Raw genomic sequence first — 23,100 nt, forward strand, 5'->3', positions numbered from 1 at the left:
TTCCCTTCGAGGAGGTTGCCCCACTTTGCATTTAGCATCAAGGTGTGAGAGGGCCTGTTTCCCTGCAGCCTCTCCAGCAGAATGTATTGTCCTGCTTTTTTCTTACTATTTTACTGGTATTATCTCAGTGTTTTTAACTTGAATTTTTCTAAAGAGTTTCAGTAATTTTTCACGTTTGACTTGTTTTTTATCTTTTAGTGACTTTAAAATATGTACATTAATATTTTAAATATCTTTTTACATGAATTGCCTGTTCATCTGTTCTTCCAATTTTTCTATCAGATTTTGGTTCTCTGTATCCTCTGACTTTTACGTTCTTCTGTACGTCAGCTGTTGGTGATTTTTTTTTTTTTGTCAACTACACCTCTCCCCCAACACACATTGTCTTTCAACTTTGATTATGGCATTTATTTTTACCTTAATGACTCCCTCTTGCCTAGGGAGTGAGGTTCTAATTAATACACAGTTCTCTAAATGCACCATTGCTAACCCTTTGCTATTCCCTGTTTGCAATGTACTTCCTACCAAAGACAAGTCAAGCATTGCCTTCCAAATGATTCCTCAACTAGAATGGGTTAAAGAAAGAAATTATCTTCTGCTTCCTCAGAGGATACTGCTTTTCATAGTTATTTGATCCTCATATTTGATGGTTTGATGATTCTCTGTGATTATGTGACTAGTACTAGTTAACTAAGAGTTCCTTTCAGATTTCATCATTGCCATGCCTGTATGGAATGATTCGCTGCTAGATTTGCGACTTTGTTTTCCCAATTTATTATGACTTCATGAATGTGTTTCCACCAAAATCCTTTTCTGCCCTGGCATATATAATAAAATGTATAAGTCCCGCTGTTAACTTGAGTGGCCATTTCTGTACATTCAATTACCGCAGACAGCTCCTTCAATAAACAGTGAAATGGCTGGTCAGTGCCTACCATCTCCTGTCAGGGCAGCCACAGAGAGGCCAATTTACTGGGAGCTAATGAAGCTTCAGCTTCAGGTCCTCTCTCTGGCAGGGGCCAGGCCTGGAGACTTTTTCATAGTTGTCATTACAGAAGGGACACTTCTGCATGCTTGTTAATTCTTTAGTAGTTAAGAAGGATTTCCTCTGGAAGGATTAATTAGCAAGTATATGTGGTAGAGATGAAGCCTAGTAGGCCAGGTGAAAAACGCCCGAACTATGTTGCATAGATGCTACTTAAAGGTAGAAATAGCACTTGTTTATTTTTAATAAACTTATTAGGTTTAAAAAATTTAAGACTAGAACACCTGATTTAAACTAGTGTTTTTGAAAAAAGTACCTCTGCTGTAGCTGTGGGCTGTCACCACCAGGTCATCAATTAATTTCCCTCAGCTGCTCTTCTCTTCTGGCCAATTACTGAGTATTATTTGAGGAGCAGAGGTGGCCAGTGTTAATTGACCCTCTCTGTGTACTTGGCGCCATGCAATTCCTAGAATTCAGTAACTGTATACTCAAAAATGGTCTGTATGGGTTTTTTAAAACTAGCTTTTAATGCACAGTACATGACCGCATTATTCTTGTTAAATACGCTGTTAAGTAAGGCTGAAGCCCCCTTTTAGTCCTGCGGATGGTCGGATGGTCTCCCTGCCACCCCGTCCCGCTTCGGTCCTCCTTGGTGTCCAGCTCCCCTGGAGCCTCTGGGTCGCCTGTGCACCTCCCTCTCCTCTGTGTGGTCCGCACACCAGCAGCGCCAGGGTCTCGTTGGGCGCTGGTTAGAAATGCAGAAGTCCAGGTACCACTGCCAACCTGTTGAGAGCCGGAATCTGCATTTTTTTTTGTTTAAACATAGAAGTTCATAACAGCTTCACTTGTAATAGCAAAAAAACCCTAGAAGCAGCTGGAACGTGGTATATCCAGCAAAGGACTGCCTCTGCGGCAGATATACAGGACTACGTACATTTGTCAACCAGAATCTACCGTTTACAGCGTCCTTAGGTTTTCGTACGTACGTGGTTTTGTGTACGTGTATTAATGCTGCCGGCGTGTGTTGGAAATTTCCGCCTGTGGCCTGATGCTGTGTATTTCCACCAACAAGCTGCCCTGGAGACTGTCCGTCCCGCTGGCGTTCCCTAGGCCCGGCTCCTCCTTTCCCTCGCAGCCGCCCCACTCCCTTCTGGACTGTTGTTAAATGGCCAGTCATTTCCCCAGTGAGGGACGTTAAGGCTGTTGGCAGCTTTTTGGTTTTTTTGAGACCTCCAGTTTGGCAGTGAACTCTCCAGGGCATATCTTGTGTGCACGTGTCAGTGAAATAACTAGATGGAGGGGTGTGAACGTTTTAATGATGCTGCTGAATTTGCCCTCCAAAGTGGCTGTATCAGTTTGACTCTTCTTTTGTTCATGGATCAATTTGCATATTTTTAATTCTTTATAGAATTGTTTTGATTACTGCAGCTTTATCAAGTTGCCCAGTTTCCCTCTTCGCGGTAATTTTAAATTATATCGACTTTTAAAGAAATTTTACATTTGTCTTCTGTAGGAAATTTAAAATAGTTTGTCAGGTTCTGTGAAAAAAAATCTCTTAGGGTTTTCATGGCAAGAGATTGTATTGAATTTCTAGATTAATTTGGGTGGAGAAGTCAAGCCTTCTGATATTTATTCCTGAACATGGTATTTCTCTCAATTTATTTCAGCCTTAAGTCATTCAGTAAAGCTTTATTGCTGGTTGCATATATGGATGTATTTATGTATGTGTGGGTTGCATTATAGTTTTACTTATTTTCTGTTAGGTTTATTTTTCGCTAATTTTTCTAGCTATTATGAGTGGCATTTTTGAAAATCTGTTTGTCTATTTTTATTATGTATATTTTTATTGAAGTATAGTTGACAATGTTGTATTAGTTTCAGATGTATGGCATAGTGATTCAACAAGTCTGTTAGGCTGTGCTCACCCCAAGTGTAGCTAACGTCTGTCACATGCAATGCCATTATATTACCATTGACTGTATTCCCTGTGCTGTACCTTTTATCCCCCTGAAAAGATTGATTTTTAATGGATTCTTAGTATATCTGTGTTTTTTTTTTTTTTTTTTTTTGGCGTGTTAATCTGGTACCTGCTTCTGCTGGACGCTAATAGTTTTAATTATCTGTTAGAGCTCTAGGATTTTCTGAGTAGGCAATCATATGCCCTCTAATTAATTGTGGTTTTATACTTTCTTCCTAGTATTCATACATCCATTTCATTTTCTCATCTAATGTAGGCTGAGAACTTCCAGGACAGTGTTGAATAAATAGTAGTATGATAACATTGCTGTCATCTTCTTCACTTACGGGGAGTACTTCTGATAATTCACCATTAAAGTATGATAGTTTCCAAAAATACTTTGTAGTAGATATTTTTCCATCCAGATTTTCTGGGTAAAAGGCGTTTATTACTTTTTAAAATCATGAGTGGGTTTTTAATTTGATGGTATGCTTTTCAGCATCCACTGATAGTTTTTTCTCCTGCTTTTTGATGGTAGTGATAGATTTTCTAATGTCGAATTATCGTGGTATTCCTAGGGCACACTCTACTTGGTCACCATTTAGTCTTTTGCCAGTGTATGGATTCTGTTTGCTAAATTATTTGTTTAGAAATACAAGTGAGAGGGACACCTGGGTGGCTCAGCAGTTGAGCGTCTGCCTTTGGCTCAGGGTGCGATCCTGGGGTCCTGGGATCGAGTCCCCACAGGGAGCCTGTTTCTCCCTCTGCCTATGTCTCTGCTTCTCTCTCTCTGTATGTCTCTCATGAATAAAGAAATAAAATCTTCAAAGGAAAAAAAAAGAAAAGAAATACAAGTGAGATTGACCCACACATTTTTTTTTCCTTGTGTTATTTGGGTTTGGTTTGATATCAGATGTTAATAGAATGTAATAATTTGATTTTTGACCTTTTGGTAGAATTTGTCTTAACATTTCTTGTGAACAGGATTGTTGGTGCTATGATTTGTTAAGTATTTTTATTTCTAATAACAGTGAACATTAGCTTTTGGCAGGTCTGTGTGGCATTCAAATTATCTTTATTTCCACATTTAAAATTTTTCTCAGCAAAGCTTTCGGAATAAAACAGCATTTCCTGAAAATATTGGAGTAATACATTTTCTTAAACTTTGTGTAAGCAACTCTTTTTTTATGCTTAGTGAATTATTTTAGAGTTGAAATAATTAGGTGGAAAAAAGAACCATTAAGTAATTGACTTGAACCTGTTAGAAAATGAAACTGAACGGAAGTTTTACTGTCCTATGGAGTATACAGACAGGGCCAACCAGAGAAGGCGAAGGAATTTAGAATTCAAGGAAATTCTACTTCAACTAACTGAGGATTTCCTAGGAGAGGAGTAGGGCAGACAGGCGGACTGAGGCCTGGGAACAGGTCCTGCAGACCTGCCAAGTGGGGTTGGTGTCAGCTTGTTGCGTGCGGCTTTGAGGTGGAATCCATTTGAAAAGGGGGAGACAATGAAGAGAGCAGCTGAGTCCCTGGTCTCAGATCCCAGTACCCTGCTTCACAGACACCCCTAGTTTACCCTCTTTGTCACTGCCCAGCGGCCCAGTCTTCAATGTCAAAATCACTCTTTTAAGCCATGAGTAGGAGCTCCAGTTTGGGTGGCACCTGCTCTTAGGCTAGTAATAATAAATAATTGCAGACGGAAAAGGGGACATCTGTTTTCTCCTCCTCCCTCCTGAACTTTCACAGCATACTTGCACATACGTGTGTGTAGACAGGACTACTGGGTCCGGAAATATACGTACTTAAAAATTCTTTCTCGCACTAGATGACCTTCCAAATAGTTGAGCTGTGCGCCCTCAAATGGAATACCTGTTTTCCTGTAGGTAGATCAATTTTGATTATTTATTACCAGTCTTTAAGTTTCGTTAATCGAATGGACAAAATATGCTTTGTGATTCTCTTAATCAGGCATGTTATAAATCGTAGTCCCGTGTTGGCAGTGTTTTTTCCTAACCCTACTACCTGCCATAACTTTTAAATATATGTATCTTTTGCTCTACAGAATGTTTTTATTTTGATAGTTAACTGTCTTCTTTCTTTATTACTGCTGACTTGTGCCTTGATCAAGAAGTCCTTTTCCTACAGCAACATGATAAACACCCTCCTGTATTTTTTTATATTTTTATAGTTTTCTTTTAGTTAGTTTATTGTATTGGAAAAATAATATTTACAGTTTGGGGACATAGGATTGAACTTAAAATTTTACTGTATGAAATAGCCAGTTTCCCGCTATTTTATTGAATTTCTGCTGTTTGAAAATGCTACCACTTAGCATATATTAAGTTTCCATAAATTTCTGAAGTTTCTATTCAGCTCCATTGAATAATTGATCTCTTCTGCAGTGTCACAGACTTCTGACTACTGGAGTTGCGCAGTATGTTTTGATAACCTTGTATGTAAGTTTCCCTCAATTTTGCTCCTTTCAGTCAAAATTCTTTTGGGTATTTTTGTATGTGTATGTGGATTCGTTTTAAGAGTTTAATTTTGAATGGGGTTCCTGGGTGGCTTAGTTGGTTAAGCATCTGCTTTTGGCTCAGGTCATGATCTCAGGGCTCTGGGATTGAGCCCCACGTCTGGCTCCCCGCTCAGTGGGGAGTCTGCTTCTCCCCACATCCCCACCCTGTCACTCTCAAATAAATAAAATCTTTAAAAAAAAAAAAAGTTTTATTCTGGATTTTATAACTAGTAAAGGGGCCTCATTTTACAAAGACAAAATACAAAGCTCCTTGAGAAATTAGCACTTACCCAAGATTTATTTCTATTTTCCAGTGTGCTGGATATTGTTTTAAGTGCTTTGCAAATACTGTTACAGGAAAAGCACTTACAACCTTCATTTCTCAGTAAGCAGAAAGTTAGCCTGATGGAATGACTGTAATAAGAAAACATTAACAAGCCAACAACTATATATTTTAGTAGAGACAGTAGAGATAGTATATAAGTATGGGTCTGAGATGCACCAACCAAAATTCCAGACTTATTTCCTCCATGTGCGCACCTAATTTTTGTACACTCACATTTAACGTGATTTATGTATTAAGGGTGTTATGTATTTATGTGCTGCTTTCTGTAAATTAGGAGCATTTCCCCATATTATCAAAACAGTTTTATAAATGTAACCAATAACTGTTTTATATCTTATATTGTTTCAAAATCTACCTAACCCTTACAGGTGATTTATTTATCTTTTAATTGCGTTTTTCTTTCATAATTTTGATACATGCAAAAGAGTAGGTCACACTGAAGTATAATAATCATGGGCACACCTGGGAACAACCTGATTTCAATGAGAGCCTAATAGTCGTGCATGGAACGGTGTGCTCTTCTCCTAAAAGTCTTTTTTTTTTTTTTTTAAGGTTTTATTTATTCATGAGAGAGAAGATAGAGAGAGAGAGAGGCAGAGACACAGGCAGAGGGAGAAGCAGTCTCCATGCAAGGAGCCCAATGTGGGACTCGATCCTGGGTCTCCAGGATCACGCCCTGGGCCGAAGGCAGGTGCTAAACCACTGAGCCACCCGGGCAGCCCCTAAAAGTCTTAATTAAAGCTACACAGTTACAGTACTGTGACCTATTCTCTGGTTGTCCTCCCCCTTTTAAGAGAGAGTTTTTGTTTGTTTTAATACAGTGAAATTACTGGTTTGGAAGCTGTGAACATTGTAAGCTTTTGTCGGAGTCAAGCATTCACTCCCACCAGCGGTACCTGAAAGGGTATCCCAGCATTTCCTTGCCAGTGTTGGGTGTTACACAACAGATCAATTCAAGGGCGCCTGGGTGGCTCAGTGGTTGAGCGTCTGCCTTCGGCCCAGGTCGTGACCCCAGGGTCCTGGGATCGAGTCCCACATCGGGCTCCCCACAGGGAGCCTGCTTCTCCCTCCACCTGTGTCTCTCCTTCTCTCAGTGTGTCTCATGAATAAATAAATAAAATCTTTTTTAAAAAATTTAGTTTACCTGATAGAAATGTTACCTTTTTATTTGTATTTCTCAATGACTAGAAGCTAAATGGTTTTGAAATTTCTGGCAGTCCTTTTATAGTTAGATTTTTTCAAAATCATTTCTCTATTAACTAACTATATTAAGGACATCCACCTTTTGTGGCAAATGTATTTTCTCAATTTATTTTCTTTATACTTCTGTGCTTTTTATTATCTGAGTTTTACTCTTTAAAATGTAGGCAGGTCCATTGGTCTTTCTCTTTATAATATGACATTGAACAGTTCGTTCCCAAGTGTAAATTCAGTATCTTTATCATTTTAAACCTTTATTTATTTTTAAGTAATCTCTACCCCAGGATGGGGCTCCAGTGCACAACCCCAAGATTAAGAGTCACATGCTCCACTGACTGAGCCAGTCAGGCGCTCCAAGTTTTAAAACTTTAAGTTTATAATTTATCTGGAATTTATTTTGCCCTGTGTTGTGTCTTGATGGTCTAATTCTCAGTCAATTAGGCAGTATTTCCAGTATTATTTATGACTCATCTTGCCCATTTACCAGAAGTTGAAGCTTCCGTGTGTACTAGAATCTGCTTTGGACTGATTTGCTAAGTCAAATGTAGATGAATCTATCTGCCCATCTCATTTCTTGGGACAAAGCATTTCTCTAAAGGAACTTCGAAAAAATATATTTTTAATATTTGAAATGTTTATTTAAACATTGGTAATTCTTGTTTAATGTCTGCGTAGCCACCAATGTTACATTTTCTTAGCCTTTGTATCTTTGAGTATTAAATTTAAAACAGGAAACTATTAACATTAATTAGAGTATTAAAATTTAAAACAGGAAATGCCAGGAAAGGGTGTGGGTAATAAGAGTGATATTGATAAACCTTTCTAGGAAAGATCATTTGTTTTAGGAAAGGAAGGGAATTTTAAAGGACTGTCTGAGACCTTCTTCCCTGTGTATATTGTATAGCTTATGGATGGTGTGCAGGTGAATTAGAGTTGCAGTCTTTTGCCCTAGTGGATTGTATGGTTAGTGGGGGTGGTACTTCTTTCTCTAGTGTAAGTCTGAGGCTGGACATGTGTTCAATAGACTTACAGGGTTTACTGACCTTCAGCCGGAATTTATTTGTCTTCCACAAGCAAACGGATCTTTCTTTTGTTGGTGCCCGGTTTTCCTACTCATGGTCTGCCCAGCCTACTGTATCTGGGGGCTTTTATCATCATATTAACTTCTGTTCTTCAAGAGGAAGAAAGCCAATGTATTCTTTAGTAAAAACACTAAACTGGAAAGATGATAAAAGTGAACTCTTACCACAGGCTTTTTAGCATTTAAATCACAGATTTAGGGAGATCCCTGGGTGGCTCAGCGGATTAGCGCCTGCCTTTGGCCCAGGGCGTGATCCTGGGGTCCCGGAATCAAGTCTCACATTGGGCTCCCTGCATGGAGCCTGCTTCTCCCTCTGCCTGTTTCTCTCTCTCTCTCTCTCTCTTTCTGTGTGTCTCATGAATAAATAAATAAAATTTTTTTAAGAAATTAAAAAATAAAAATCACAGATTTAAAAAATCATATTAACTTGAGTGTTATTCTTTTATCAGGTGGCTGGAGCAGGGGAGGGGCCCCAGGACTATGTTTGGTTTTTGGTTTTTGTTTTCTAGGGATTGATCCTCTCCTACTTTTAAGACCAAGTGTCTGTTGTGAAAATTAACACAAGTGCTGTGTAACTGTGTAGGTCCCTATGAGTTGGGAATGCAACCCCTACAAAAATGAGTGTTGGAAATTTGGCTATTGTCCTGAAATCTAATTCTGTATTTACATTGATAATCATAATACTACCTGGATTTTTTTTGTTAAGGTGTTCTGGTTTTTGTGTGTGTAGATATCTTCAGAGTTTTTTTCTGATTGGGGGAGTTACTCATGTGTGTTGGATTTATTCATGTGTGTTGGATTTAGTGTTTTATAATCTCAGTCTTATTTTGAGATTTGGTAATGTTTTGTTTACGGTCAATTAAAAGAAATACATAGAATTATTTATATTTTTAAATTATTGGGTCTGGAGCTTCCTTAGTTAAGATGTCCTCAGCATAGATAATGTCAGTTCAAGCTGGAAGATGATGTGATCTTCTGAGATTTCACCATTGGACAGAGGGAAGGATTGGAGGTCCAGAGGTTGCGGGGTTTGCCCAGAGTCACACTGGTCAGGCTGGGACTTGAGTCCAGCTACTCTGATATCCACCCAACGACCTGTCTACCGGATGGTGCTGGCTCCTGGCCTTTGTCTTTCCGCTTAATTGATAACCTCCATGTAGTGGGGCTCCTCACTTTAAAGATATCATCAGGACGACGACGACATGAGGTTTGAGGTGGACACAGTTTATAGAGGAGTGTCCGAGAGCTAACTTGTGATGCTTCTCGCTCCTCCCCTTTCCGTATGTGATCTGGTAGCAAGTGTTTATGGCAGTGCTTTTCCGAGGAGGGAGGCAGATCATGTGTGTTCTCCGGAGGACATTTGATAACGTCTGGAGACATCTTTGATGGTCCTGACTGGGCTGGGGCCGTGTGCTCCTGGCACCCAGTGGGTGGAAGCCAGGGGTGCTGTTTAACATCGGACAGTGCAGGGATCCCTGGGTGGCGCAGCGGTTTGGCGCCTACCTTTGGCCCAGGGCGTGATCCTGGAGACCCAGGATCGAATCCCACGTCGGGCTCCCGGTGCATGGAGCCTGCTTCTCCCTCTGCCTCTGTCTCTGCCTCTCTCTCTCTCTCTGTGACTATCATAAATAAATAAGTAAAAAAAAAAAAAACAAAAAAACATCGGACAGTGCAGAGGACACGCCCCACAGTAAAGGAGTCCCCGGCCCAGTAGGCCCGTGGTGCTGGGGGCCGAGGTCAGCGGTGGGGTGGCCGGGCCCGAGGTGAGGCGGGGAGGACAGGCGGTGGTCGGGGGGACTGAGGAGAAGGGACTGTCGAGGGGAGCAGGGGTGGGACGGACGACCGATTGTTCCTGCCTCCGTCGTACGCTCCGTGGCGGTTGGCCCGCAATCCTCCCGGTCCCAGGAAGGTCCTACGACACGCGTCCCTAACCCCGTAGCCCGTGGAAGCCCTGGGTATTTCCCCGGAGTGCAGAAGTAGATGAGAAGCTTTCAAGTGGCAGCACCTTCCCCATGGTTTCAGGGCCCTGCATATGCTTCTGTGATGCGGGATTGGGGCGGGGGTCAAATAACAGATGGTAAAAGACAAAATCTCAGCGACGGTCGGGTCGGCTCCCACACCAAGGTCCTTCCCTTCCCACAGCTCTGCGGCCTGTGCGTTCCGCGGCTGCCTTAGCGCTTACTAGCGATCCAGCATTCTAAACCCAGTCCTCACGGTGGCCGTGAAAGCGGTTCCTCTGGTGGGTGTATTCTGCTGTTCCCTTTTCTCTTCTCTTTCTGGTAGCGTCCGACTTCTCAGGGTGCTGAGAGAGGCCCTGGGCCTTCGGGGAGGCGTCCCCAGGGAGGAACAGGTGTTCGGCACTCGCTGCAGTCCTTCGTCCAGGGCCGTGCGTGGTTTCCCCCCTCGCGTTGTATTTAAGAAGAGGCTGTGTAGACGGGGAGACTCTCCGGAGCTAGATCAAGGAAGGCAAGATCAAATGAAAGCGCTAGTTCCCTGGTGATAAGAAACCACGTCCACAGGATGGTTGAGCTTACTTGCATGGATGGAGATCGTCTTCCCAAACACCCGTGAAAGTAAAAGTACAGAGGCAGGCTTAGCATATGCCAAATGACTTAGAATAATGAAACATCCCAAAATTTGTGGAGGGAGCGAGGAAGGAAAAAAAATCTAAGATCTTACCTCACATCCAGAATGTAAGGTCCATAGTGAGAACTGTTCAGTTCTTGGCACAGAATAGATATTAAGTTGATAATAGCGGTTTAATACTAGCGGTTGAATTTTAAAATTTTCTTATCTTGCTTTGATTGTATTAATCTTATTAATGATGGAATGTAGATTTTCATGTTACATTATCACTATTCATCTCTTTCTCACCTTTTCATCTTAGTGAGTTGTAGTGCCTTTGTGGGCCAAGTAAAGGTTCAGAAGCACAAAATGCAAATCCCGGAGGGGAGGGGGTGATCTCTATCGTAGAGTAATTGTTTCTATAAAAGAGCTCCTTGGGTTTTCATGTGTTCTTAAAATGCGTGATTTACAAAACTTAATAAAGCACCCTCCTTTGGGATCATGTAGATTAAAATATGCATCTAGATCATCCATTAGATGATCACAGCCAAATCATAATTCCCCAAATTTTACTTGTTAACTGGTTTCTGCGTTACATGTGTACCATCAACAAGGTGAATTTTTTCTTTAAATCAGCTTACTTTCCTTTTTAAAGGCAAACTTTCTCACTGCCATACTTGCTAGGGTCATTTAGCTTAAGTAGAGGTATAAAAAACCAAAAACAAAGCAATAATATTAGTTTGGGGGAAAAATACAATAACCACAGCAAATTGATTTACAAAAATGTATCCCTGAAAAATTTTTTTTTTATCAGTGGGAATGTAGTTGTTTCATAATCAGTCAGTAATAAAGGGATAAGAATGTTTAATACTCCCTAGTGAAGGCAAAAATGAGATGTTTTATGTAATATTACTGATTGAATGATCGATTAATAGTTTTATAATTTTGTCAGCCACATTGAGAGCCAGTTCACATGTACATGATTGAAAGTACAAAAGATATTTAACTATTTTATTTGATAGTGTTTGAATACCAGGAATTTCTAATACAGATGATGAAAGTGACCTTGCATTTAAGGAGCTGCAAGAAGCCATCCTCCATAATACAGTCTGAATGTGTTGAGTTTTCCAATTAGTAGTGAGACAATGGAAGGGGGTCCCATAGCCACTCATTGTTGCCATTTTGGTATGGCAAATGAAACCCTTAGGTCTTTCAGGTTTTCTTAATATGTAAAATATTTTCCGTAGGTCATTTATTCATGAGAGAGACAGGAAGGGAGAGGCAGAGACACAGGCAAAGGGGGAAGCAGGCCCCATGCAAGGAGCCCGATGTGGGATTCCATCACAGGACTCCAGGATCATGCCCTGAGCCGAAGGCAGGCGCTAAACCACTGAGCCACCCAGGGATCCCCTCTGTCTGTAGGTCTTTTAAATCAGTTTATCTCTAGGTCATGCAGATAACAAAAGACCCTCATATACTTTTATCAGTCCCTAGTCCCAAAGTTCTACTTTTGTCCTCATAATGGAATTCATTTCATCTTGCATGTAGACTACTACTTATGTAAAGATAAATCCAGGTGACTTAAAATGAGCCAATGTCTTTGCAGGGTATGATGATTCGTGAAGTTTTGCTTATTTGCTCCTATGCCCTGACATGGACATAATCTGTCCATCAGAGTGAGAATCTCTTCCTGCAAGGAGTATAGTAGTGTAGACCTTCAAAGCTTTGGAGTTTCAGGATTAAATGGCAGTCCGACTCACTCCCTATCTCTGTGGGAAGTGGAGGCAGGAGGATTTAGCATCTTTCCTTAATATATGGTAACATTTTGAGTTTACTTCTCTGTCTAAACAGGGAATAGATTTTATAAGTTCCCACAAGTGTCCATATTTCCATCATGACCTTTAAGACTCTTTTTAATTACTTAATCTTATGATAAGTTTAACAGAAAGAAGAGAAATTCAGAGAACAGTCCCAACTCCCATTTCCCAATTATGTATATTTGTATGATAAAGTACTGCCAACTAAGACAAACTTTTGGTCTATCAGTGATGAGTGCATTGATACATTGAGATTCAGTGTTCAGAAGTCTTGGTTGGCCTTTGGGCATAATGTCCCTTCTATCTGTACTTTTTTCCCCCTTTCTTGTGATAAAATATATAACACAGAAGTTGTCACTATAAGCATTTTTTTTTTTCTTTTTTAAGTAGGCTCCATGCCCAGTATGGGGCTTTGTGCCCAGCATGTTGAACTCAACTCTGACTTGAGACCTGAGCTGAGATCAGGAGTCAGACACTTAACTTAACTGACTGAGCCACCCAGGTGCCTCTGCCACTATAATCATTTTAAGTACAGTTCAGTGGCATTCACACGGTTATACCATTTCCAAAACTTGTCATCACCCCAACAGAAACTCTAACCACTCAGTAATAACTCCCTATTCTCCCCTTCCCACAGTCCCTAGAAACCTGTGTTCTATTTTTTGTCTCGATGCGTTTGCCTATTCTGGATATTTTATATAAGTGGAATTGTATAATAATTGTCCTTTTGTTGATGACGTCCTTCACTAACTAGTTTCAAAGTTCTTCCATGTTGTAGCATGTGTAAGAATCACATTCCTTTTTATGGCTAAATAATAGTCCATTGTGTATGTATATTCCACATTTTATTTAGTCATTCATCTCTTAGTGGTCATGTAAGTTGATTACCTATTTGGGCTGTTGTCAGTAATGTTTCAGTTAACGTTAATATATATATTTGAGTCCCTGTTTCCAGTTACTTAGGTTATATATCTAGGAGTGGATCATAAGGGTTGTCTGGTGGATCATTGTTGGGTCATATGATAATTCTGTGTTTAACTTTTTGAGGAACCATTAAACTGTTCTACACAGTGGCAACACCAGTTTACATTTCCATCAAGAACGCTTGTTTTCCCTTTTGTAAAATTATAGTCATCCTGATAAGTATGAAGTGTCTTATTGTGGTTTTGATTTACGTTTTCCCAAAGACAAACGATGTTGAGTATCTTTTTATGTTTGTTATCCGTTTGTGTATCTTTGAAGAAATGTTTAGTCCTTTGCCCATTTTTTTATTGCTTTGCTTGTCGTTATTGTAGTTCTTTGTATATTCTGAATATTAAACTTATAATATTCTGAATATTAAACTCTTAACCCAAATGTGATTTGCAGATATTTGTATTCTATAGGATGTCTTTTTATTCTTGATAATGTCCTCTGAAACACAACAGTTTTAAAATAGATGAAGTCCAGTACCTCTATTTTTTCCCTACTGCCCAAGTTTTTGTTGTCATAGCTAAGAATCCATTGCCAAAATCCAGTGTTGTGAAGATTTATCTATACGTTTTCTTCTAAGAGGTTTTTGGGTTTTGCTCTTAGATGTTAAAATTATTGATCCATCTTAAATTACATCTTGTATATGGTGTGAGATTGGGTTCCAACTGCATTCTTTTACTTGTGCATTTCCAGTTGTCCCAGAACCATTTGTTGAAAAGACTGTTCTTTCCCCTATTGAATGGAGGTTGGCACCCATATCAGAAGTCAGCTGGCCATAGATATATAGATTTATTTCTGGAGCCTCAATTCTGTTCCATTGGTCTATGTGCTTACCCTTATGTCAGGACTACACTGTTTTGATTACTATAGCATTGTAGTAAGTTTTGCAATTGGGAAGCTTGAGCCTTCTAACTTTGTTCTTTTCAACATTGTTTTGGCTCTCGGCCCTTTGCAGTTCCATATGAGTTCGAGGATCAGCTTTTCCGTTTCTGGAATAAAAACAGCTATTGAAATTTTGATAGAGATTGCATTCAATCTATAGGTCACTTTGATCAGTATCTATTGCTGTTGTATAGAAACACGTTGATTTGTGTGTGTGTATCTTGTGTCCTCCAATTTTGCTAAATTTATTAGGTCAAGCAGCTTTCTTGTGAATACTTTACATCTGTTTTCTTTACACAAGATCATGTCATCTGTGAATCATGATGGCTTTATTAATTCCTTTCTAATCGGATGCCTTTTATTTCTTTTTCTTGTCTAATTGTTGTGGCTGGAACTTCCAGTACAGTGTTGAATAGCAATGCTGAAAGTGGGGCATCCTTGTCTTGTTCTTGAAAGTTTTAGTCTAACCCATTGAGTATGATGTTAGCTGTGGGTTTTTCATAAATACCTTTTATCGTTGAGGAAATTCCCTTGTGTTTCTAGTTTGTTGAATGCTTTTCATGAAAGGGTATTGAATCTTGTCAGTGCCTTTTCTGCATTGAGATGATCCTATGTTTTTTCTTTGTTCTGTTAATGTGACGTATTACATTGATTTTCTTCTGTTAAACCACCTTTGCATTTCTGGGACAATCACATTGGGTCATGGTACATAATCCCTTTAATACGCTGTTAGATTCAGTTTGCTGCTAGTACCATCAGTCCTCCTTTGTGGATTCCATATTTGTGAATTCCTACATGTTGATAGAGTTTATTTGTAACCCCAAAATGAATATAGGGCATTGTCATGATTATTCATGAATATGCCTACATTTGCACCTTCCCGCTTGAAACTGACTAAGGAGACGGTGCATTCTTACTTTGGCTCTCACAGAGATGACCAGGGGATGGAAACAGTAGGGGGCAGTGCAACATAATGTAAGAGGCTGTGGCTCTGGGCCAGTTGATGGGAGTTTGAGTCCTGACTCTGGCACTTGGGTGGGGTAGTCTCAGGTAAGTTACTTAACACTTCGCAACCTCCCTTTCTCTTTGGTAAAATAAAAATCTGTAGGTATAAGTTATTTTTGATTTAAGATTATAATCTAAAAAAAAAAGATTATAATCTATGTGCAGGGTGTTTATACCTCTGTAGGAACAGTGATTCAGTATTTGCAGCATCTTTATAAAACATAACTACTGTGAATATTGGTTTCTATTGTATTTTGTTGAGGATTTTTGCATCTATATTCATAAGAGAGATTGACCTGTGATTTTTTTTTTCTTGTCATATTTTTTACCTGGCTTTAGAATCAGATAATGCAGGCCTCACAGAGTGAGCTAGAAAGTGCTTCTTCTTTTATATTTGGGAAGAATTTGAGAAGGTTTGTTGCTAATTCTTCTTCTAATATATATATATTCTAATATATATATATTTTTTTCTTTCTTCATTTTCTCAGAGTGTAAAGTTAGGTTACTGATTTGAGATTTTTCTCCTTTTTTGATGTAAGTTTTTAAAGCCCTAAACTTCTAGGTACTACATTCACTGCATCTGATAACATCACAACATATATTGTGATTTTGATTTCATTTGTCCTTAAGTAACTTCTAATTTCCTTGTGATCTTTCTGACCCTTTCAGTTGTTTCTTTTATTTAACTTCCACATATTTGTGTATTGTCTAGTTTACCTTTTACGTTTCTAGCTTCATTCCAGGGGATGGTTTGTATGACTTTGATCTTTTAAAATGTGAGGCTGTGTTGAGGTCCGGTATATGATCTGTATTGGCACTTGAAAAGAGGGTGTGTTTTGCTGTTAGGTGGTGTTCTGTAAATGTCTCTTAGGTCTAGTTTGTTTACAGTGTTGTTCAAGTCCTGTTTCCTTACTGGTCTCGTGGTCGGATGTTCTTTCTGAAAAGTGGTGTATTGAAGTCTCCAATTATTATTGTAAAATTGTCTAGCTCTTCTGTTGATGTTTGCTTCATGTATTTTGGTGCCCTGTTGTTTGAGGCAGAGATATGTAGAATTGTTTTCATTGTTGTATCATCTCAATGAATTATCCTTTTTTGCCAGTGTCCCTAAGTCTTTTGTGAACAGTTTGGACTTAAAATACATTTTATCTGATATTTCATAGCTACCTGACTACTATTTGTATATAATATCCTTTCCTATTTTTTTTCATTTTCAGCCTTTTTTGTGTCCTTGGATCTAAAATGAGTCTTTTGTAAATAACTTACAGTTGGATCATGTTTTTATATCCATTTTGCCACTTTGCCTTTTAATAGGAAAGTTTACACTAAAATATATGCTAAAGGAGGGCTTAATTCTTCCATGTTGCTGTGTTTTGTATGTCTTACGCTTCTTTTGTCTTTCATTTCTTTGATTATTGCTTTGTGTGATTAGTTGATTTTTGTAGTGAACGATTTTGATACTCTTCTCATTCCCTTTTGTGTATATACTTTTTAGGTATTTTCTTTGTGTTTTTCATGAGGATTACATTTAACATTCTAAATTTGTAGCAGTGTAGCTTGATTTCCTACCAACTTCAGTAGCGTACAGATGTCTGCCTCTGTATAGCTTTCTCAGCCCCCTCTATGTTGGTGTCATGAATTATATCTTTATTCATTGTGTTGCTAATAATAGATTTATAGTTGGGGTTTGTTTTACATTTGTCTTTTAAATCATGTGTGAAAAAAAAAAGAAAAAAAAATAAATCATGTGTGAAATAAAAGTAGATTTCCACCCCAAAAACCAGTAATACTGGCTTATATATATGCCTTTACCAGAGAGCTTTGTTTTCAGACAAAACACCACCGCTCCTAGTCTTTGCATGTTGGCTCTGTGACAGGGCACTCCTTCAGCACTTAGATAGGTTTGCACTGAAGTGAAAACTAAAGGTCTTCTTGGGTCTTTTCTGAGCACGCATCTTTCCTTGGGCACGTGCATGGCTTTCCATCTCCCCATTTACAATACTTTTGAGTATATTGATTTCTCTCCCCCAGCTTTTTTTTCCTACACTTTTTGGGGGAGTTTGTTGCATGCGCCCTGGGTGTGTATGGTGTTGCGTTACCTTGCGGTGTTTATGAGCAATGACCACCACTTTTCTGGCCTAAGTTCAGACATCCTGTGTCACTCCTTTAGGTAGCCCGCCCTGTCTGGTTAGAACATAACCTACACAGTAATTTCCGAGAAAAGTCTGCTCTGCTCCATCCGCCCCGGGACCCAGGGCCCGCCTTGGGAATGCAAGCTGCCGACCCCCGGGGGAGAGGGTGGGCCGAGACCTGGTGAATACACCACAAAGCTTTCTGTTTGCAAGTTACTTTTTCACTATTCAGTGTGTGTTCACTAAATTGCTGTGAGCCTCTGCCTTCTTTCCAGAGTTCTGACAAAGTTGGTTCTGACGGTTTCTGCTGGTTTTGCTTTTTTTTTTTTCCTATGGGGGGGATGAGAAGTCGGAGCTTCCTAGTCCCCACCTCCTCGAGCCTGTCCGTACTCCTGAGTGGCTCTGGTGGGAGGTCACTTAAAATCTTAAATGTTGAAGGTGTGCATGAGCACCAGTGCAAGGGTCCGTATACAGGGACCACACTACCCCTGTAAATTTGCTAAGCAGTTGGCACTAGCTATGGCTTTTCTTTTTTTTTTTTTAAAGATTTTATTTATTTATTCATAGACAGAGAGAGAGAGAGAGGCAGAGACAAGGCAGAGGGAGAAGCAGGCTCCATGCAGGGAGCCCGATGTGGGACTCCATCCCGGGACTCCAGGATCACACCCCAGGCCGCAGGCGGCCCAAACCGCTGTGCCACCGGGGCTGGCCAGCTATGGCTTTTCTAATACACATTGAAATATAATGTTAGTAAATTGAAACGTTCACCCTTGTGCCACCTAAAAGTTATCTTGGGTCGCCTCTGCAGGACATATATTGCGCTTTGGGAAATACTTGCCTACCATACATAGGGAGCTTGGATCGCAGTGACGATTTGGTCTCAGCAGCCCCTGCTGCATTCTAGACCAGGCTTCCCTGTTAGGTACATTGTGACAGCCACCTTTGCTTTGCACTTCACAACTCATGCATGCTTTGGGGTCTGAAAGTCTTTTTGTTTGTTTTTTAATTAGTGCTTTTGAATCTAGGAACTTTTGTTTTTTTAAAGAGGGCTTTGGGGAAGAGAATCTTAAGCAGGCTCCATGCCCAGCACAGATGCCTACATGGGGCTCGATCTTACGACCCTGAGATCACGACCTGAGCCAAAATTAAGAGTTGGATGCTTAACCAACTGAGCCACCCCTGGTGCCCCGGAATCTGGGAACTTATGACTCCGTGTTATTCATAGGTTTAGGTTTCCAAGTCTGCTATAAATGCCACCCATAACTTATGGAAGGTAGAAAATACTGTGGAACCAAAAGCAGGTTTTGGTTCATTTATTTTATGCACGTACCCCCACTAGAGGAGATGGTGTGATAAACCAGTGTAATAAATTCTCAGTGTGATTTAGTTTACCATTTTTTCATTTTTTCTACCTCTCTCGAGAGTCCTAGGCATTGAGCCTTCTACTTCCCTTTTCCCATGATGTCACTTGTTGTGCATCCACGGAGCATGGCTCTCACTATCTTCTCTCCAATTTTTGCAAGAGACACTTTGTTCTCTACAAGTCTCCTAAAGGGCTTCTTGCTGAGAAAATTTTTTTAATCTGTTAACGATAGGGGGCTTTTTTTTTTCTTCTATGCACACCACCATGCAGCAGGGAAAAAATAACTTGTGCATATGTCATGCAAGGGATGGAAGACAGCAAGAGCTTACATGTTGTGCACTTCAGGGTGGGTTTGGCTGTCAGTGTGCCTAAGACAGAGAAGCTGGGGATGCCACCTGCACAGGTGCTTGCACTGAATGTGCGGGGGGGGGGGGGGGTTGGGGGCAGCGGGGAGGTGGCTCCTTGCTGTGAGGAGCCAGCCACCTGTGAGGGTAGACGCCTTGTCCTGCATGTACCACTAGACCTGGAAACCAGGAAGCCTGACGGAACAAAGTGGGGTTTGTATTCTGGTGTCCTTGGCCTGGAGGGGGGATGTGGGGATGTGCTTGCTCACACGTCTGCCCATGTCTGTCTGGCTCACCCTTCTGTCCTCTTGTGGGATGGATCAGTATCCAGACCAGGTAGCAGAGCCATTCTGGGAGGTGGGCACCCGAGCACTCACTCTCACATGTCCAGGGGTATAAATTGGCAGTTGATTTTATTTTACCAATTTAACTCCGTGCGCACCCCCTTCACAGGGTTTTATAATTTGAGCGACTATATAATTTATCATCACATGGATGCATGTGAGAGGAAAAGGGGGACTAAAAATAGTTACATAATCATCAAAATATTTTTTGACCAAATTTATTGTATTGATAGACCTGTAAAATAGTTCTATTTAATAAACTGTTTTGCAAAATAAAATGATCTGAAGTAAATTTTTGTAAGTTGGTCATCCCAAGTATTGTAGGCACTGGTAATTATTCTTGGTCTAGTCTCATTCTTTTTCATGTGCTGTGTTACTGATGTTACTCTGAAGAATGTTTTTCACCAACATGGTTTTATTTCCAGAATTCTCATAATACAGCCTGCAAGCTTCTTCAGAGTTGTTTTTTTTTTTTCGGTAATAAGTTTGATATTGTCAACATTTTGAGTTTATCTTCCATGTGCCATAATTTTTTATTTTTAATTGAAATAATATCCTTTGGGTGCTAAGGCATCTAGTAAGTTCAGAGCAACTTGTGCTGAAGGAAGAATATTTTCAGTCCTTTTTTAAAAACTAAAATGAGAAATATTTCAGCTCAAATATTTTCACAAGAGTCATTTTTACTTCTCTTCAGAATACCTTTGTTCAGCAAATAATTTTATAAGATAAAAATTGTCAAATAAATTACTTCTCTTTGATTATTTTGACTGTATTTGAAATTTAGATGATATAAAATTTTTACTTCCTATTTCATTTCTTTTTACAGAATATAAATTTATCCAATTAAAAATAAAAAGTTCTATAAAATGATTCTTTGTATAAATTGATATATTCCAAAGAGCACTCAATGAATTTCAAAATTGTTATATACCTTCTTAAACTCTGAGTATTTATTTGATCATTTTAATTCCTTGCTTTTTTAATAGGGATTAATTTCATTGTCTTACTTGCAAATCTTCATTTCAATAATTACAGTCTGCCAAAATCTTCAAAAGCGGACTTAAAAAAATTGTTTGATAAAAGCTTTGACCAAAGATATCCAGCTGATTTTGAGTACAATTCAACCAAAATTTTGTATTCTCACAAAAAATAGTCTAAATCATTTTTGCAATACTGGATTGATTTTCAAGGTAGTTTTCTCTTTTTTCTTTTCTTTCTTTTCTTTTTTCTTTTCTTTTCTTTTCCTTTCCTTTCCTTTCCATTCCATTCCATTCCATTCCATTCCATTCCATTCCATTCCATTCCATTTATTTATTCATGAGAGACACAGAGAAAGAGAGAGAGAGAGAGAGAGGCAGAGAGAGACACAGGCAGAGGGAGAAGCAGGCTCGATGCAAGACTTGATCCCATATCCCAGGATCACGACCTGAGCCAAAGGCTTAACTGCTGAGCTACCCAGGCGTCCCTCAAAGTAATTTCTTAAAGACTAAAACAAGCAGCAAAAAGAGAATGCATATTGCCATGCTAAAGCATTTTTATTTTTTTCTCTGAAGCATTTTTAAATTCAACTTTAGTCTTTAGAAATTTTTCACTGTGTATATATAAAAATTTGTATTCATGTTAAAATCACAAAAAGTGTCCTACATTGAGCTTTTACAGTATTTGTTCATAATCATATCAGATGTTCAGTCTTCAAAGGTAAAATTCAGCAAACCTTCTCTTCTGTAAAGGGCCAGATAGTAAACATTTTATACTTTGTAGGGCCAGAGATCTGCTGTAGCTACTCAGTTCTGCAGCTGTAACCTGAAAGTAGCTATAGACAATATATAAACAGATCAGCATCTGTGTCTCAATAAGAGTTTATTTATGTGAATTTCATATGATTTTCACATATCAAAAATTATTATACCTTTTTTGACCGTTTTCCAATCACTGAGAACTGAACAAAATACCTTTATCTTGCAGGCCATGATGGCAAGAAAGAGGTGGCAGGCTGGACTTGGCTTGCAGGTCATACTTTGCTGACCTTTGTTCCATGAAATGGATGGAAAAAAAAAATAGAACCACTAATGAAATTGGTTTTCTGTGTGAAAGCGCAAATTGACTTGTAAAGCTCTCCCATCGCTTTTAAATGAGCCAGTGTTTAATGGCTGTTTTGCCTAGAGTTTTATATGTCTAGGAGAAAATTCAGGGGAAAATGAACACAATTATAATACTTATTTGATCTAAATGAAAAGTCATGCTTCAGAAAGAAATATACATGCTATAACTATAAACGGAAATTCTTCTGTAGCTGCACTCCTGAATTAATTCTCTTCGGGCACTCTGTTTTAAATAAAAAACCAGGTAGCTTCTAAAGTTGCTTGTTGAACACATGTCTTCTGGTGTTCACTGAACTGACTGTGGCGTCTCATGGAGCATGACAGGGGCAAACATTTGCAAAACACACACTCATCGTTAACTTCCTTAAGAAGTGGAAATGCAGTATTTACTTATGAAATCTTTTTATTAAATCTGTATTTAATTTTTTTTAGTTCATTGCTAATAAAATGCTTTTTTGCAAAATACAAGTAATCAAAGGAATAAAATCAAAAGTTATTTACACCAATTAGTGAATGCCAGAATCACTGTAATAAGAACTATCAGAATGTTCTCTATATGTAACTCCTTCCCACAGACTTCAGAAGTGTACAAGAGTCTTAACACTAGCATACCCTGTTCAATCCATGAGTGCTGTGTGTACTTTAAAAAGGAAGGGGTAACTGTAGACCTAGAAGGAGTTTGGAAGATAGATGGTTTACTGCTGGTTGATTTTCACATGTAGCCACATTGTAAAATGGGAAGTCTGTTCACTGCACACTACTAGATGAGGTTGTAGCAGAAGCAAGATACAGAAAATAGAGGTATATTTTACTGGAACTGGCTTATTTAAACGTGATGATGAGTCATAATATTTAAATAAAAGTGAAAAATGGACACAGGCAAAACCTGGTTGGACATTGAAACAGCAGGAGTAAGACTGTCTTAGGCAAACCAGAACATACGGTTCTTCTATTTCAATACATAAAATTAAGCTTTTCTGTGATTTGAATGGTTCTTCTCTTTTCTTTTCCCAATTTGGTCAGCACAGTAGCTTCCTCACAGGGTTCACTGACGGTCCCACATCCACTTATCCCACACACGTTGCTGCTTTTTTACATAATCCAGCAAGCTAACAAGACCCAAACCCAATCACGTCTATCCTATGCTTAAAAACTTCACGTTAACTACCCATGAATGTCATTAAGGGACTTTCAGTGACTGTGTGCATCACTCTCTAGTGCGTGAGGGTAAGTGCAAATATGTTTCCTGTCTCAGAGACTTAGATTCACTGGCACGTGGGAAGTTGGGGCCCTTATCAGGCTGTCTTCAGTGTTCTCCCATCCCCCCTCCAGTCTCACAGTCTGAACTGTTGTAGTTCCCTGTGTCTCGTTTCATGGACCTGGACATCTTCCACCAGCCAAGAGGACTGTTACCATACACCTTTGTGTTGAAATTATGTTTATTGCTTTTTTATTCCATTTTCCTCTAGACTAAGCATCTTGCGATAGCAG

General features: G+C 39.3%; 1 protein-coding gene across 5 annotated transcripts in view; it reads left to right on the plus strand.

The window, feature by feature from the left end:
• Positions 1 to 23,100, plus strand: part of CDYL (chromodomain Y like) — a 230,361-nt gene that overhangs the window by 85,773 nt on the left and 121,488 nt on the right. The gene's annotated exons all lie outside the window — the stretch shown is intronic.

This window comes from Canis lupus, chromosome 35 (assembly GCF_011100685.1).
Source record: "Canis lupus familiaris isolate Mischka breed German Shepherd chromosome 35, alternate assembly UU_Cfam_GSD_1.0, whole genome shotgun sequence".
NCBI classification, from domain to species: Eukaryota; Metazoa; Chordata; class Mammalia; order Carnivora; family Canidae; genus Canis; species Canis lupus.